A 15641-nucleotide genomic window follows, 5' to 3' on the forward strand; every position below is an offset into this window, starting at 1 on the left:
AGTTGAGACAACTTCTGCTGTGCTGTACTTAGCTGCTCAGTCGTGTCTGACTCTTTGCAACCCCATGAACCGTGACCCACCAGGCTCCTCTGTCCATGGGGATTCTCCAGGCAAGACTACTGGAGTGGGTTGCCATGCCCTCCTCCAGGGGATCTTCCCAACCCAGGGATTGAACCCAGGTCTCCCGCACCGCAGGCAGATTCTTTACCGCCTGAGCTACCAGGGAAGCCCAATATCTATGTGAACCCCAAAGAGTTAAGGTCCCACTGCAAGGCAGGTGTTGAGGTCACTGGCAGTGTCCACAGGCAGGTGGCCGCAAAGGGGAGCTCTAGATAGCCCAGAGAGGGTGCAGAGCTGGGGGTTACTTCTGTGCCCATGGAAGTGGGACAGTTCCTAAAAGTCATATAATTAGGAATGTGGAGGAATGTTCGGTGGAGAGATGGAAAACTGGGAAAGGAGCCTAATCAAAGGCTGGACATTGAGCCCGGAGGAACTTGGAGCAGCTGCAGCTGTCTTGAGTCCCCATGGTATTCCAGCTTCCAGACAGAGAGGGAAGGAGGTTTTCTGAGCCTTCGTCCGCAAGGTCCCTGACATGCACAAAGCTTCTGGAGCTACTTAAGGATCATAGGCAACAGCAGTGAGGCTGCCTGTCCAAGAGCTGCAATTCTCCCTCAGCCAGTGCTCTCCTCTGGGAGGCAGCTGTTCCAGCTAGAACCCTGAGGCTCGTTGGGTGAGGAAGAATGTACCTTACCAGCCTCATTTAAAAGGTCCTGAGTAATAAAAGACAGACAAAGAAGTTTCTTTGTGGAAACCATCACAATATTTCCTGGGAAGGTTACGTAGGGAGACTAGAATTGTAATCTTTTGGACATCGCCCCAGGTCACTCACTGTCACTAGCAAGGGGGCAGGGGTCTGTCTGAGTCTCTTGCTGCATCTTATATGCTGTGTTCTCTCTCTTCTGTCAAGCTCTGCAGGGGAACAGACACTTGCTACCAGTCATCTAAGTCTCACCGAGGACATTGGTCTTTGGGACACTGACCAGCAGTTCTGTTTCTGCGGACCGCAGTCTGCAGTCTAGACCCATAACATCTCCTGTGGCCCCAGGAGCACAGTGTGGCCCATTACCAGCATTCTTCCTGAGTGTTTCCACACTCGTTACTGAGTCTGTGTCTCCCTCTTCAACGCATGCTCGTTCTTAGAGAGAACTTTTTTTTTCCTGGCCATTTTCTACTATTTTTCCATTCTCTTTATTCTAAACTTTTTTTCTTGAAGAAAAAATTAAAGTTAGCTATTATCCCTAGAAACAAAAAGTTCTCCTGCTTCTCTGGGGATCTTCTCATTCTAGGATGTGAAATATAATATCCAGCTGAAGGCTCAGAACATGAGAAAGGCACTTTCTAGGATTCCCAATAACTACTCAGGAACAGACTTAAAACTGGGAGGGCAAGTCTAGGACTCCCTGTCTTCTGTTTACAGTCTCAACCTATTTATATGTAGATGGTTCCTTTTAATTTTGATTGGGTAGTTTGCTTGGAACTTTGCCTTGGGGATTTCTTCTCCTCACTTCTTTATAAGGCCTATAAAGGCCTATATAACCCTTCATAAGGCCCTTCCTTGTGCATGTCTCTTGATGACATGAGAGTGATCTCTGAAGATTTAAGTTGTCTCCTAAGGTGTCCCAGACACATTTCATGAAGCAAATCTATTTCAAGTTTACTGTTCTTCATAGATTGTGAAGTTTGCCGATATTTTAAATAGGAGGACATTTAATAGAGAGAAAAAGGTGCTTATACAGTTCCCTGAACAGGAACTACTAGGCTGGATTCTCAGGGATGACTCCTAGACCCAGTAGAGAGTTCTCAGCTGTGTGCCTACCACTGTTGGTGTATTTAAGAGCACATCTCCAATTCGTGATCTAGGAATCAGGAAACTGGAATCAAGAAGCTGCCATCACTGCTGCTACGTTGTGATTGCTTCCTGATGATACCTAGGATGCTGGGAGGTGGACTCTGGAACTCAGCTATGAGAAAGCATCACATGTCCTGGAACAGACTTGCAAGGAGGAAAGCAGGAGCAGGCAGGTGGCCACCACCTCCCTCCTGCCTTTGAGATCTTATAGGAGTACATCTGTGCTATTTGCACAACTCTCAGTGCAGCAGAGTCTAGGAACATAGTTCTCAGTTTTCATCCTCTTTCGCTACAAGGTTGGTGCATAGAGGTCTAGGGAATGAATTCACAGCATCCACTTCAACTGTTGATGGGTTTTTACCCTCTGGTGTATAAATGCTCAGTGACACTGTCATTACAGAGACGTATATTGCAGAAAGAGACTTTGACAAGGGTATATCTAACCATCTCATTTTACAGGTGGGGAAACTGAGGTGCAGAGAAGTAAAGTGACTCCTCTAAAAGCCACACAGCTCATTTCTGGCAGAGTCAGAGCAATGCTGTCAGATCTTTGTTCTAGGCTGTTGCCGATTCGTTGCTTTACACGTGAGAGACTGTGGGCCTGCAGGGAGCCCACAGGGTTGTGATAAGAGTACAAGAAATCAAGGCAGTATGATTGTAACAGTGTTAATTCTGCTTAAGAGTATGGAAGAGAGGGTATTATTTGTATTAAAATGAAGTGCTATGCTATATGCACACATTTTTGCTACAGACACAGGTTTCACTGCGAGGGTGAGATGGGGTAAGGCAGCTTTGGGATTTTTTTCCCAGTGCCTCCGCATTCTCTCGGCTGCTGGGAACTTTCTGGGAAAGGGTTTGGTAGGCTCTGCAGCACCACATGCTGTCTCTCTTCTCTCAGATATCACACTAATATACTTTTTTTGAGTGACATGTAAAAATTAGTTTCATTTCCACTCAAATGCTACTTCTTCTGTTAAATCTTGTCTTTAAACTACTGCTGTAATTAATTGTTCCTTTGGCTGCACTCTTAAAACCTTGTATTTATTGCTGGATTAGAGTACAATTCACAGTGTGTTTTGCTTTATGGTAAACTCTGTCATGGGCCTCCATAGTGGCTCAGGCCTGGGAGACCCAGGTTCTATCCCTGTGTTGGAAAGATCCCCTGGAAAAGAGAATGGCTACCCATTCCAGTATTCTTGCCTGCAGAATTCCATGGACAGAGGACCCTGGCAAGCTACAGTCCATGGGATTGCAAAGAGTCAGACACAACTGCGTGCCTACACACACACACACACACACACACACATGAACTGTCATTCCTGTTTCATCTATCAGGATGTGAGCCCTTCATGGGCAGGGACTGGTCTAGTTTATTCTTGAATTCCAGCCCCCAGCACAGTGCCTTTGCATATGGGATAATATGAGAGATGCTACTTCTGGCTCCTTTTCCCCCTTGGGTAGCTTAAGATGAGACTTCTCTGCTCCTTGCAGGTAGGCAGGGCCATGTGACTAGTTCCTGACAATGCAATGAACAAAAGTGACATGGGAATTGAAAAGGTCTTGTCTTTTTCTTTTCTGCTTTGTTGATTCTAGGAAGCTTGAGATGATGTTGAGATGGCAGAGCCACAAGAAAAAAACAGGACAGCTGTTCTGGAGAATTCCTCCAACTAGTTGCACGAGCAGAAAATAAACTTTTGCTGTGTTCAGCCACCAAGACCTCAAGGTTTGTCTGTCTCCTCAACACAGGTTGATCATTCTTGACCAAGACAGATTGTTAGAAATTAATAGAATTGCATGAAGAGTCTAGATAGCTATGGATGCATCTTCTAGTTTGATACAGTTTATTTGTACCTTCCATTTTCTTTCTTGCTATCACCTCTCATAGACCTTGAGAATTCTGAAGGAGAAAGTATAACAAGTTGTTTAAACTCTATAGAGGACATGGAAACAATTGGGCAGAAGTTATCACCCAATTCAATTGTGCTGTTACCTAGCTTAGAAAAGACTAAGGCCATTTGGAAAGTAATGAATATCCCCAGCAGATGGCAAGGTACCATATCTCACCCAGGAGTTGCTGTCCTTTTGACACCTTAGGGAAATTTACAACCCCAGTGACTCACCTTATCCACCTTGGCACATGCTAATTTTACTTAATTGGGCTCCACAGACTCTAAGGAGTACAGACATTCCTGGGAGACACTGCAGGTTTGGTTCCAGATCACTGCAATAAAGTGAATATCATAATAACATGAGTCACATGAAGTTTTTGGTTTCCCAGTGCATATGAAAGTTTTGATTATACTACACTATAGTCTACTACATGTGCAATAGCATTATATCTAAAAACAATGTAAAAACCTCAATTAAAAAATATGGATTGCTAAAAATGCTATCATTTGCATCTCCCGTGAGTTGTAATTTTTGGCAATAGTCCCTCAAAACTCATGGATCACAGATTACAGTAACAAATATAATAATAATGAGAAAGTTTGAAATATTGTAAGAATCGTCAAACATGACACAGTAACATGGAGTGAGCAAATGTGTTGGGAAAATGACACTACAGACTTGCAGGGAGCAGGGTTGCCACAAACCTTCAGTTTGTAAAAAACACTATCTGCGAAGCATGATAAAGCTAGGGATGCCTGTACAGGGAGATGCTAGTTTACTTCCTGACTTTTCATTCCCTACGCATCGGTTTCACCTTGTTTATATGTGATTGGCAGCTTAACGTATCTTTAAAATTTATTTTCTTGCAGTATAGTAGACTTACAATGTGGTGTTAATTTTTGCCATTCAGCAAAGGGATTCAGTTATACACACACACATTCTTTTTCATATTCCTTTCCATTATGGTTTTCACAGGATCTTGAATATAGTCCCCTGTACTATATAGTAGGATCTGGCTGTTTATCTGTTCTGTATATAATAGTTAGTATCTGCTAAGTCAGAACTCTCAATCCATTCCTGTCCTACCCTTTCCCCTTGGCAACCACAAGTCTGTTCTCTATGTCTGTGAGTCTGTTTCTATTTTGTAGATAAGTTCATTTGTGTCATATTTTAGATTCTACATTTAAGTGATATCATACGGTATTTGTCTTTTTCTTTCTGACTTACTTCACTTAGGTTGGTAATCTCTAGGTCCATCCCTGTTGCTGCAAATGGCATTATTTCATTATTTCTTTATGGCTGAGTATCCACATTTTTGTCCATTCCTCTGTTGATGGACATTTAGATTGTCTCCATATATTGGTATTGTAAATATCAGGAAGCAATGTATTTATTATATATGTGCATTTCTTTTGTATATACATATTGTGATCACATATATGCAATATTTGCATGTTATTTCCAGGAACTTATAAAACCATGGAAGACAATAGGTATTTCTAACTGAACTTATCTTTTGCTGGTATAATCTCTAGAGTGTTTTGCCACCATTAATAGAAAATTTTCACTCTAACTAAATTTCAGGCAAGATATTTCTCCTCTCTGTACATCCATTTCTTTCTCTGGAAAATGTGCATAATACTTACTCTTCAGGTTGTGTGGGGATTGGAGAAAATGTTTGTAAAGTATTTAGCTCATTGATTGGAAATTTTCAGGTCAGGAAGCAACAGTTAGAACTGGATGTGGAACAACAGACTGGTTCCAAGTAGGAAAAGGAGTACAATGTATAATGTCACCCTGCTGATTTAACTTATATGCAGAGTACATCATGAGAAACACTGGGCTGGAGGAAGCACAAGCTGGAATCAAGATTGCTGGGAGAAATATCAATAACCTCAGATATGCAGATGACACCACCCTTATGGCAGAAAGTGAAGAGAAACTAAAAAGCCTCTTGATGAAAGTGAAAGAGGAGAGTGAAAAAGTTGGCTTAAAGCTCAACATTCAGAAAACTAAGATCATGGCATCTGGTCCCATCACTTCATGGCAAATAGATGGAGAAACAGTGGAAACAGTGGCTGACTTTATTTGTCTGTGCTCCAAAATCACTTCAGATGGTGATTGCAGCCATGAAATTAAAAGACACTTACTCCTTGGAAGGAAAGTTATGACCAACCTAAACAGCATATTAAAAAGCAGAGACATTACTTTGCCAACAAAGGTCCATCTAGTCAAGGCTATGGTTTTTCCAGTATTCATGTATGGATGTGAGAGTTGGACTATGAAGAAAGCTGAGCACTGAAGAATTGATGCTTTTGAACTGTGGTGTTGGAGAAGACTCTTGAGAGTCCCTTGGACTGCAAGGAGATCCAACCAGTCCATCCTAAAGGAGATCAGTCCTGGGTATTCATTGGCAGAACTGGTGCTGAAGCTGAAACTCCAATACTCTGGCCACCTCATGCGAAGAGTTGACTCATTAGAAAAGACCCTGATGCTGGGAGGGACTGGAGGCAGGAGGAGAAGGGAACAACAGAGGATGAGATGGTTGGATGGCATCACTGACTCAATAGATATGGGTTTGGGTGGACGCCGGGACTTGGTGATGGACAGGGAAGCCTGGTGTGCTGTGGTTCATGGGGTCACAAAGAGTCAGACATGACTGAGCGACTGAACTGACCTGAACAAATAATAATTGATGCCAATTATGTACTATACTCATGTAGAACATCACTGTTAAAAATATTTTATACTTAAAATGTTTAATTCATCCCCACAGTGGTTTTTTGGAGTAAGTTTTATTATTTCCATTTTGTAGCAGAAGAAAGTAATAATCAGAGAGGGCAATGTGCAAGGTCACAGACTAAAAAGTGGCAGAGCTAAAAATAAAAAACTAGATTCCTGACTCTTATCCTAGCACTATAACTTGGGGTGGGAGGGGGGTCCCACCTGAAGCAGCGGCAAAGAGATGAGCTCAGAGGAAAGGAGTCTGGGGTCAATAGCACAGTTCCTGGCAGAAAGTAGCAGTTCAACAAGTGACCACTTTTGTTGTATTATAGGTACCAATGACCAGTAGTTACATGTTCATGTTTATCTCTATTTAGGTGATCCACCAGGGACCTTAGCCTCATCCAAGAGACTTCTGTAAATAAGGCTGTTATGTTGTTTGGATTATGCTATGTAAACTACTATGGATAATCAAAGCATTGAAACAAGAGGACAAATTACTGTAAACTGTCCTGTTCTACGGGCTTGTCTGGTGGCTCAGATGGTAAACAATCTGCCTGCAATGCCGGAGACCTGGGTTTGATCCCTGGGTTAGTAAGATCCCCTGGAGGAGCAAACGGCAACCCACTCTGGTATTCTTGCCTGGATAATCCCCACGGACAGAGGAGCCTGGTGGGCTACAGTCCATGGGGTTGCAAAGAGTCAGACACTGCTGAGAGACTAAGTGCAGCACATCTTGCTGTGTATGTTTGGTTTGTAGTTTGTATACGGTCGTCCTTTGGAACAGAAGGCTGTTCTCTGTATATTAAAATGTTAGGAATAAAATATATGTTTTTTCTAGAGTATAATAAGAGAATAGAGCTTTATCCCTTAAGATGCATTACATCTCATATACCCCTATTCCTCCAAGATGCCAGAGCACCAAGATGCTGGCTTAGTTATGGGTGGAGAACAACTGTGCATGTCAGTACTTATCCCTTCCCAAGACTCAGATTTGTTTCTCTAATAATCAAATTGAAAAACACACCCTCCTTATAGCTGGCACTCCCATATACAGCATTCTTTCTGATATAGTTATTCATTTCAAATCATGCAAAAGCAGAGGGGTTTGAACTGCCCATCCATTTGGCAAGAGTTTTGGGAATGGGATCAAAGTTGTTTTTATTTCAATAGGGTCCCTAGTGAGCTGTTAATTACTTGGGTTTCAAATCAGATGGCATTTGAAATAGAATATTGAATTACACCTGTGTTTGGGGGTCAGTTTATCTTCTGATATGAAGGTAGATTTGTGGCAGGAAGGAACAGGAGGAAATGAAGTTAGTTTTCTTCCTGTGTTTGGTGGGAAAAGGCCTTTGTTGCTGAAATATTCCTCAGGGCTTTTCATACTGGGTTAGACCAGTAGGGAAAATTATGTTTCAGGAACTCTGAGCAAGAGCAGATCTCCAATTATTTCTCAAGCAGATTAAAAAAAGTAACCCTAGATTGTTATTATGAAATATGACATTTATATATATATATATATATATATACACATATATATATACTGAATTGAAAACTAGTTTGGTAGAAAACTAAGTAGTGGAAATAATGTTTCTGACCTCAGTATTCCAATATTTATCTCAAACATTTAGATTTTAATTTTATTTAAAATAAACATTTTGTTTACATTTATGACTATCATTCAATGATTTTCATAATTCAAGACATATATTTACAATGATAATTATAGGTGTTGCTTCCCCGAGGTAGGAAATGGCAATCCACTCCAGTATTCCTGTCTGGAAAATTCCATGGACGGAGGAGCCTGATGGCTTATAGTTCACGGGATCAGAAAGAGCTGGACATGACTGAGTGACTGAGCACACATGCACAAAGTAAGATAAAAATATACAATTGTAATATATTAATTTTGATATATTCAACATGACTATAATAGAACATAACTTCCTTGATTAGGTTATGATATATGGCTTCAAAAGAGATCACTCAAGTGGGCCACATTAATAATAAATTTTTAAAATCTACATGAAGGAGTCAGAAAGAAGAATACTGAGGTCCAGTATACTAGGAAGAATCACTGTACCATTGTTGGTTTAAAAATGGAAAGAGCCACGTGGCAAATAATTCAGGTGGTCTCTAGGAACTGATAGCCAGCAAGCAGATAGGGATCTGTCATACACTCACAAAAGATGACTTCCTCCAATAAGATTGAAGATGGAAGCCATCCTCATATTCCTGCGTCGTCAGTCCTGAACACTGTAGCTGGCACATTATGGTCTGAGCATCTCATTTATTTAGTGAGTGAATGAATGAACAAATGGATGACTGAACAAACTGTGGCCAAACCTTTCCTTTTCACAGAGCTCTGATAAAACCCTTAGGAGACTACCATGTTCATATTCAGCCCTTATAACTTAAAATACAATTTTATGAAACTGGATAGAAACTGTAACAAAGCTGTGTGCATAGATTCCACCACACTGGATGAAGAGCATTTTGACAGTGCCATGCATTTGGGGGCTGAGCTGTTAATGCAATAAAAATGCTGTAGTTTCTCTCTTGGCTTCACTCACTGTAGATCTTTGTTTATCCCTCCTTGGGAATCTCTCTGCTTGTCTTCTGTCTCCCTCTTATTTATATTCTGCTTTTTACCCTTATTTCTACCTCACAAAAACTGCTGACAGTTTTCTCATGGGTTAGCTAAGAAATAAATGCAAGCTATCTTTCTCTTATCAAATTCATAATGGCTATTACTTGTAGAACTGATGGCAACAAAATAGAACTGACAGTGACAAAAACAGCTTATAGTTGAATTTGTTCTTGGCTAGAAAATTGATGGCAAAATTAAATCCTCTTGACAAAATTTAGATGTGCAAAATTTGATCTGGGAAAATTGAACTTCATAGAAAGAAAAAACTCAAAATGGCAGAAGCCGTAACTGTTAAAATTGGATATCGCCAAAAAAAAAAAAAAAAACCAACCTGATTTAAAAAACATTTTTATAAAATTTCTAAAGAAAAGGATTGATGTTGACCCAGTAATATCAGTAAAACAAAAACAATGACAAAATAAAAGCATTTACATTATTTGATCAAGGGAGGATATGGCTGGAGGAACTCAATATATCTTAAAGTACAAGAAAGGTGATTTATTATACCAAAGACTGGACAGATGTTCTCTTTTTCCACTGATATAAAATGGGGAGTTTAGAAAGAACTTCCTGTGGAAAGTGGACTGGGAGGCCCTAAAATGCATTACCAGGAGGCAGAATGGTGAGGGACAGGAGGTTGGGAGGGTAGAGTATGGGGGTGTGTGTGTGTTTGTGTGTGTGTGTGTGTGTGTGTGTGTGTGTGTTAGGGGTATGCTGGGAAGACCTCTCTGAAGTTTCCAGAAGAAAGTATTGTAGAGAATTATCATTCTGAGGTGGTTTAAGTACATTTCTTTCTGACTGAAGACATAAAGATGAATGGGGAATTTTGGCACTCTGGAATATTCCTTTAGGCTCATATTTCTATGATTCTATGACTTTAAAAAATTCTATTTTACTCTTTGGTGAGAAAGTAAAATTATGCTATTTGGGAAACAGAACAATATAGCCTTATTGAGAGGTCACTTTATATCTTAGTACTCAAAATTTTTAGTTTTATTTAAATGTTTTAAAAATTATCATATTCTTATGACCTAGGTCTTGCAGTGCTACTATCTTTTAGGAAGCAGTTTTTTGTATGTGGAATTTTGTGAATAAATTGGCCATTGTGATGACTATTAAGGATATTGGCTTAAATTTAGGAGCAATAGAAGTTTTCCTCCAAAGGGGAAATAATGTCAGGATTAAGGAAGTGAAAATGATTTATTGTGATAGCAAAAGTGTAACTGCTGGTTTTATGAGAGAAAACATAGGGTATGCAGGTGAAGAATCTTTGATGAGAGCCTTATACAGGGTAACAAAAGGATGAAAATTATATGACTTGTTGTTGCACTGATTTCTAGGTCTATAACCTGTAATAAAGGATTGTACCATAAAGATGGAGAGAGAGACTGAGTGGAAAGGAAGTTCCCCTGGAGCACACCAGAGGATTGGAAGTGGCTCTCATTGGGACAGGGAAGTTGTTAGTGTGAATGAAAGACAAGATGGCAGCTGTCAACAACAGGCTGAGATTGCCCTCCCCTGATGAATGGGAGAGCTACTCTGACTTTGCCTGTAGTGTGTGTGCATCCCGTGGGATGCAATAATTATAAAGAAGGGGCCATGACATGCAAGAAAAAAGAAGCAAAGAAACCTAGTAAGTGGAGGGAAGCTGTAGATTAAAGAGGACTTGAAAGTGAATTCTAGGTTGTTTCCAAGTCACTGAGTTCATTGGGATGCTGGGAAATGCTAGGAGATTGAATATAGCAGTGAGTGCGGCTGCACGATGCTGGAGCGGTGGCTGTGTGGTGCTGCAGTGACTGTGAGGAGATACCCCATGTCCAAGGGCAGATAAACCCCAGCGAGATGGTAGGAGGGGCAAAATTGCATTTATAATCAAACTCCATACCTGCCAGAGACGCTCAGAGGGCTCAAACAAACCTTGTGTGCACCAGGACCCAGAGACCCCACAGAGCCTGAGACAGAACTGTGTTTGAGCATCTCCTGTGGAGGCACACGTCAGCAGTGGCCTGCCACAGGGGCAGGGGCTCTGGGTGCAGCAGACCTGGGTATGGCATAAGCCCTCTTGGAGGAGGTCATCATTAACCCCACCACAGAGCTGCCAGAACTTACACAGGACTGGGAAGTAGACTGTTGGAGGGCACAAACAGAACCTTGTGTGCACTGGGACCCAGGAGAAAAAGCAGTGACCACACAAGAGACTGACCCAGACTTGCCTGTGAGTGTCCAGGAGTTTCCGGCAGAGGTGTGGGTAGGCAGTGGCCTGCTGCAGGGTTGGGGGGACTGAGTGTAGCAGTGTGTGCCTGGGACCTTTTGAAGGAGGTTGCCATTATCTTCATTACCTCCACCATAGTTTGACCCCAGGTAAACAACAGGGTAAATAAACTATAGACATCCAAGTACTGTAGGGCCACCTAAGATGGACAGGTCATGGTGGAGAGTTTTGACAAAATGTGGTCCACTGGAGAAGGGAATGGCAAACCACTTCACTATTCTTGCCTTGAGAACCCCATGAGCAGTATGAAAAGGCAGAAAGATAGCACTCTGAAAGATGAACTCCCCAGGTCGGTAGGTGCCCAATATGCTACTGGAGATCAGTGGAGAAATAACTGCAGAAAGACTGAAGAGATGGAGTCAAAGCAAAAACAAACATCTAGTTGTGGATACGACTGGTGATGGAAGTAAAGTTCGAAGCTGTAAAGAGCAATATTGCATAGGAACCTGGAATGTTAGGTCCATGAATCAAGGCAAATTGGAAGTGGTCAAACAGGAGATGGCAAGAGTGAATGTCAGCATTTTAGGAATCAGCGAACTAAAATGGACTGGAATGAGTGAATTGAACTCAGATGACCATTATATCTACTATTGTGGGAAGGAATCCCTTAGAAGAAATGGAGTAGCCAACATAGTCAACAAAAGAGTCTGAAATGCAGTACTTGGATGCGATCTCAAAAACAAAAGAATGATCTCTCTTCATTTCCATGACAAACCATTCAATATCACAGTAATCCAAGTCTATGCCCTGACCAATAATGCTCAAGAAGCTGAAGTTGAACAGTTCTATGAAGACCTATAAGACCTTCTAGAATTAACACCTCAAAAAGATGTCCTTTTCATTATAGGGGACTGGAATGCAAAAGTAGGAAGTCAAGAAATACCTGGAGTAACAGGCAAATTTGGCCTTGGAGTACAGAATGAAGCAGGGCAAAGGCTAATAAAGTCTTGCCAAGAAAACACACTGGTCATAGCAAATACCCTCTTCCAGAAACACAAGAGAAGACTCTACACATGGACATCCCTAGGTGGTCAATATTGAAGTCAGATTGATTATATTCTTTGCAGCCAAAGATGGAGAAGCTCTATACAGCCAGCAAAAAAAAAAAAAAGACTAGGAGCTGACTGTGGCTCATATAATGTACTCCTTATTGCCACATTCAGACTTAAATTGAAAGTGGGGAAAACCACTAGACCATTCAGGTATGACCTAAATCAAATCCCTTACGATTATACAGTGGAAGGGAGAAATAAATTCAAGGGCTTAGATCTGATAGACAAAGTCCTTGAAGAATTATGGATGGAAGTTTGTGACATTGTGCAGGAGACAGGGATCAAGAGCATTCCCAAGAGAAAGAAATGCAAACAGGCAAAATGGTTGTCTGAGAAGGACTTACAAATACCTGTGAAAAAAAAGAAGCTAAAGGCAAAGGAGATAAAGATATATCTATTTGAATGAGGTGTTCCAAAGAATAGCACAGACAGATAAGAAAGTCTTCCTCAGTGATTGATGCAAAGAAATAGAGGAAAACAATAGAATGGGAAAGACTAGAGATCTCTTCAAGAAAATTAGAGATACCGAGGAAACATTTCATGGGCACAATAAAGGACAGAAAAGGTCACTTTTCGTTCCAATCCCAAAGAAAGACTACGCCAAAGAATGCTCAAACTACCGCACAATTGCACTCATCTCACACACTAGTAATGTAATGCTCAAAATTCTCCAACCCAGACTTCAACAGTATGTGAACTAAGAACTTCCAGCTGGATTTAGAAAAGGCAGAGGAACAAGAAATTAAATTGCCAACAACTGTTGGATCATCAAAAAAGCAAGAGAGTTCTAGAAAAACATCTATTTCTGCTTAATTGACTATGCCAAAGCCTTTGACTGTGTGGATCACAACAAACTGTGGAAAATTCTTCAAGAGATGGGAATACCAGACCACCTGACCTGCCTGTTGAGAAATCTGTATGCAGGTCAGGAAGCAATAGTTAGAATTGGACATGGAACAAGAGACTGTTTCCAAATCAGGAAAGGAGTAAGTCAAGGGTGTATATTGTCACCCTGCTTATTTAACTTATATGCAGAGTACATTATGAGAAATGCTGGAGTGGATGAAGCACAAGCTGAAATCAAGATTGCCAAGGGAAATATCAATAACCTCAGATATGCAGAGGACACCACCCTTATGGCAGAAAATGGAGAAGCACTAAAGAGCCTCTTGATGAAAGCGAAACAGGAGAGTGAAAAATTTGGCTTAAAACTCAACATTTAGAAAACTAAGATCATGGCATTGGGTCCCATCTCTTCACGGTGAATAGATGGGGAAACAGTGGCAACTGAGAGATGTTTTTTTGGGCTCCAAAATCACTGCAGATGGTGATTGCAGCCATGAAATTGAAAGCCGTTTGCTTTTTGAAAGAAAAGCTATGACGAACCTAGAGAGCATATTAAAAAGTAGAGACATTACTTTGCCAACAAAGGTCTGTCTAGGTAAAGCTATGGTTTTTCCAGTAGTCATGTATGGATGTGAGAGTTGGACTATAAAGAAAGCTGAGCGCAGAAGAATTGATGCTTTTTACCTGTGGCGTTGGAGAAGACTCTTGAGAGTCCCTTGGACTGCAAGGAGATCCAAACAGTCCATCCTAAAGGAAATCAGTCACGAATATTCATTGGAAGGACTGATGCTGAAACTGAAACTCCAATACTTTGTCCACCTGATTCGAAGAGCTGACTCATTTGAAAAGACTCTGATGCTGGGAAAGATTGAAGGCAAGAGGAGAAGGGGACGACAGAGGATGAGATGGTTGGATGGCATCACCGACTCAATGGATATGAGTTTGAATAAACTCCGGGAATTGGTGATGGACAGGGAGGCCTGGCATGTTGCAGTCCATGGGGTTGCAAAGAGTTAGACATGACTGAGGAACTGAACTGACTGTTTGCAACCTAAATAAATCTCTCAGAAAAGTAATAATAAGCCATCAATGTTATGGGTGATGTTAATGGATTTTTCATACTAAAGTGTCAGAAATTCTAAGCTACTGTTGGCCATTTCTTGGTCTAATGTTAAGTACAGATGATTTATTTCTTCACTATAACTTTGTGGTAAGAGTATTTGTCTTGAATCTCAAATGATGCAAAAGAATGGAATATGTGCCACCTGTTCATATTCTGAGGAACAGATTACTTAGGGGAAATTACTAAACTTTGCACAAACTGTGGTACTATACTAGTCAAGTAATGAATATTTTTCTCTTTGCTTATCTCAAAAAATAGTTATTTAAAAAAAAAAAAAACAGCCAAGTATTGTGATGATGCTGCTGGTAGACAGGAAGTTTCCCAGGAATAGATTAAACTATTAGTTCTATTTGTTCTGAATTATTATGAAGGCAATATGAATATATATAGCATATATACATATATGTATAATTTTTTGCTTCCACATGGTTCTACTTAGTTTCTTATAATAATTAGTGAAGAAGACGAATGTTTATTTTTCTGTTTTTACAAATTAAAGGATGGTGATGATGATTTTATTTTTAAAGACAAATTGAATGGATTAGACTTTTTATTTGATAAAAGTGTTATTTAGACCTCAAGATCATAACCATGACCTTGTCTGTCTGTTGCTGATACCCGTTTTCCAGGTTAAGTATCAACACTGCAAATTCAAGCTCCTATTTTGACAGTTTGTGTCTTGGCATTTCTTTTCTTCAGTAGTCTTTGACTAGTTAAAGTTTGATCTGGAGGAAAAAATAGAGAATTGACCTTAAACAAGGTGCTTTAGTGAGATATATTCTTGTAATCATTCATTGAGCAGAGGCCTGGCACAGTAAGCTAGTTTTGCACATTTGGACAGTAGGCTGCTAAAAGATTAGTTTATTATGGACACCTTAACTAGAGGTGAATTTCCAAGCTATTTATATTGGTCAGATTAAATTGCCTTATCTTACTTCTTGCTGAATAGACTTTTTCCTTATCTGTAGATAGTTTGAAGATAGAGTGTCTTTTTGCATATGAAAAACAGTATTGAAAGCCAATTTAATATTGATAGGATTATGGCCTCTGAATATTTTTAACACCTACAGAGCCGTATATGGATTTCCTGTTGTCTTTCCTAGAACACTATTCCTGGGATATTTCAGCTCGAATTAAAGTTTTGCCACCAATTTTGCTCCTGAAACACAAGAAAA

The 15641-nt window shown here is 40.4% G+C and overlaps 1 long non-coding RNA gene across 1 annotated transcript in view; it reads left to right on the forward strand.

Annotated features, from left to right (window-relative positions):
- The window catches only part of LOC110150454 (uncharacterized), a 33126-nt gene extending 17485 nt beyond the window's left edge, over nt 1-15641 (forward strand). Inside the window, exons 3-4 of the long non-coding RNA XR_002317731.2 lie at nt 3503-3632; nt 15537-15641. This is a non-coding gene — a long non-coding RNA (uncharacterized lncRNA). The remainder of the gene's footprint in view (nt 1-3502; nt 3633-15536) is intronic.

This window comes from Odocoileus virginianus, chromosome 30 (assembly GCF_023699985.2).
Source record: "Odocoileus virginianus isolate 20LAN1187 ecotype Illinois chromosome 30, Ovbor_1.2, whole genome shotgun sequence".
Taxonomy (NCBI): Eukaryota; Metazoa; Chordata; class Mammalia; order Artiodactyla; family Cervidae; genus Odocoileus; species Odocoileus virginianus.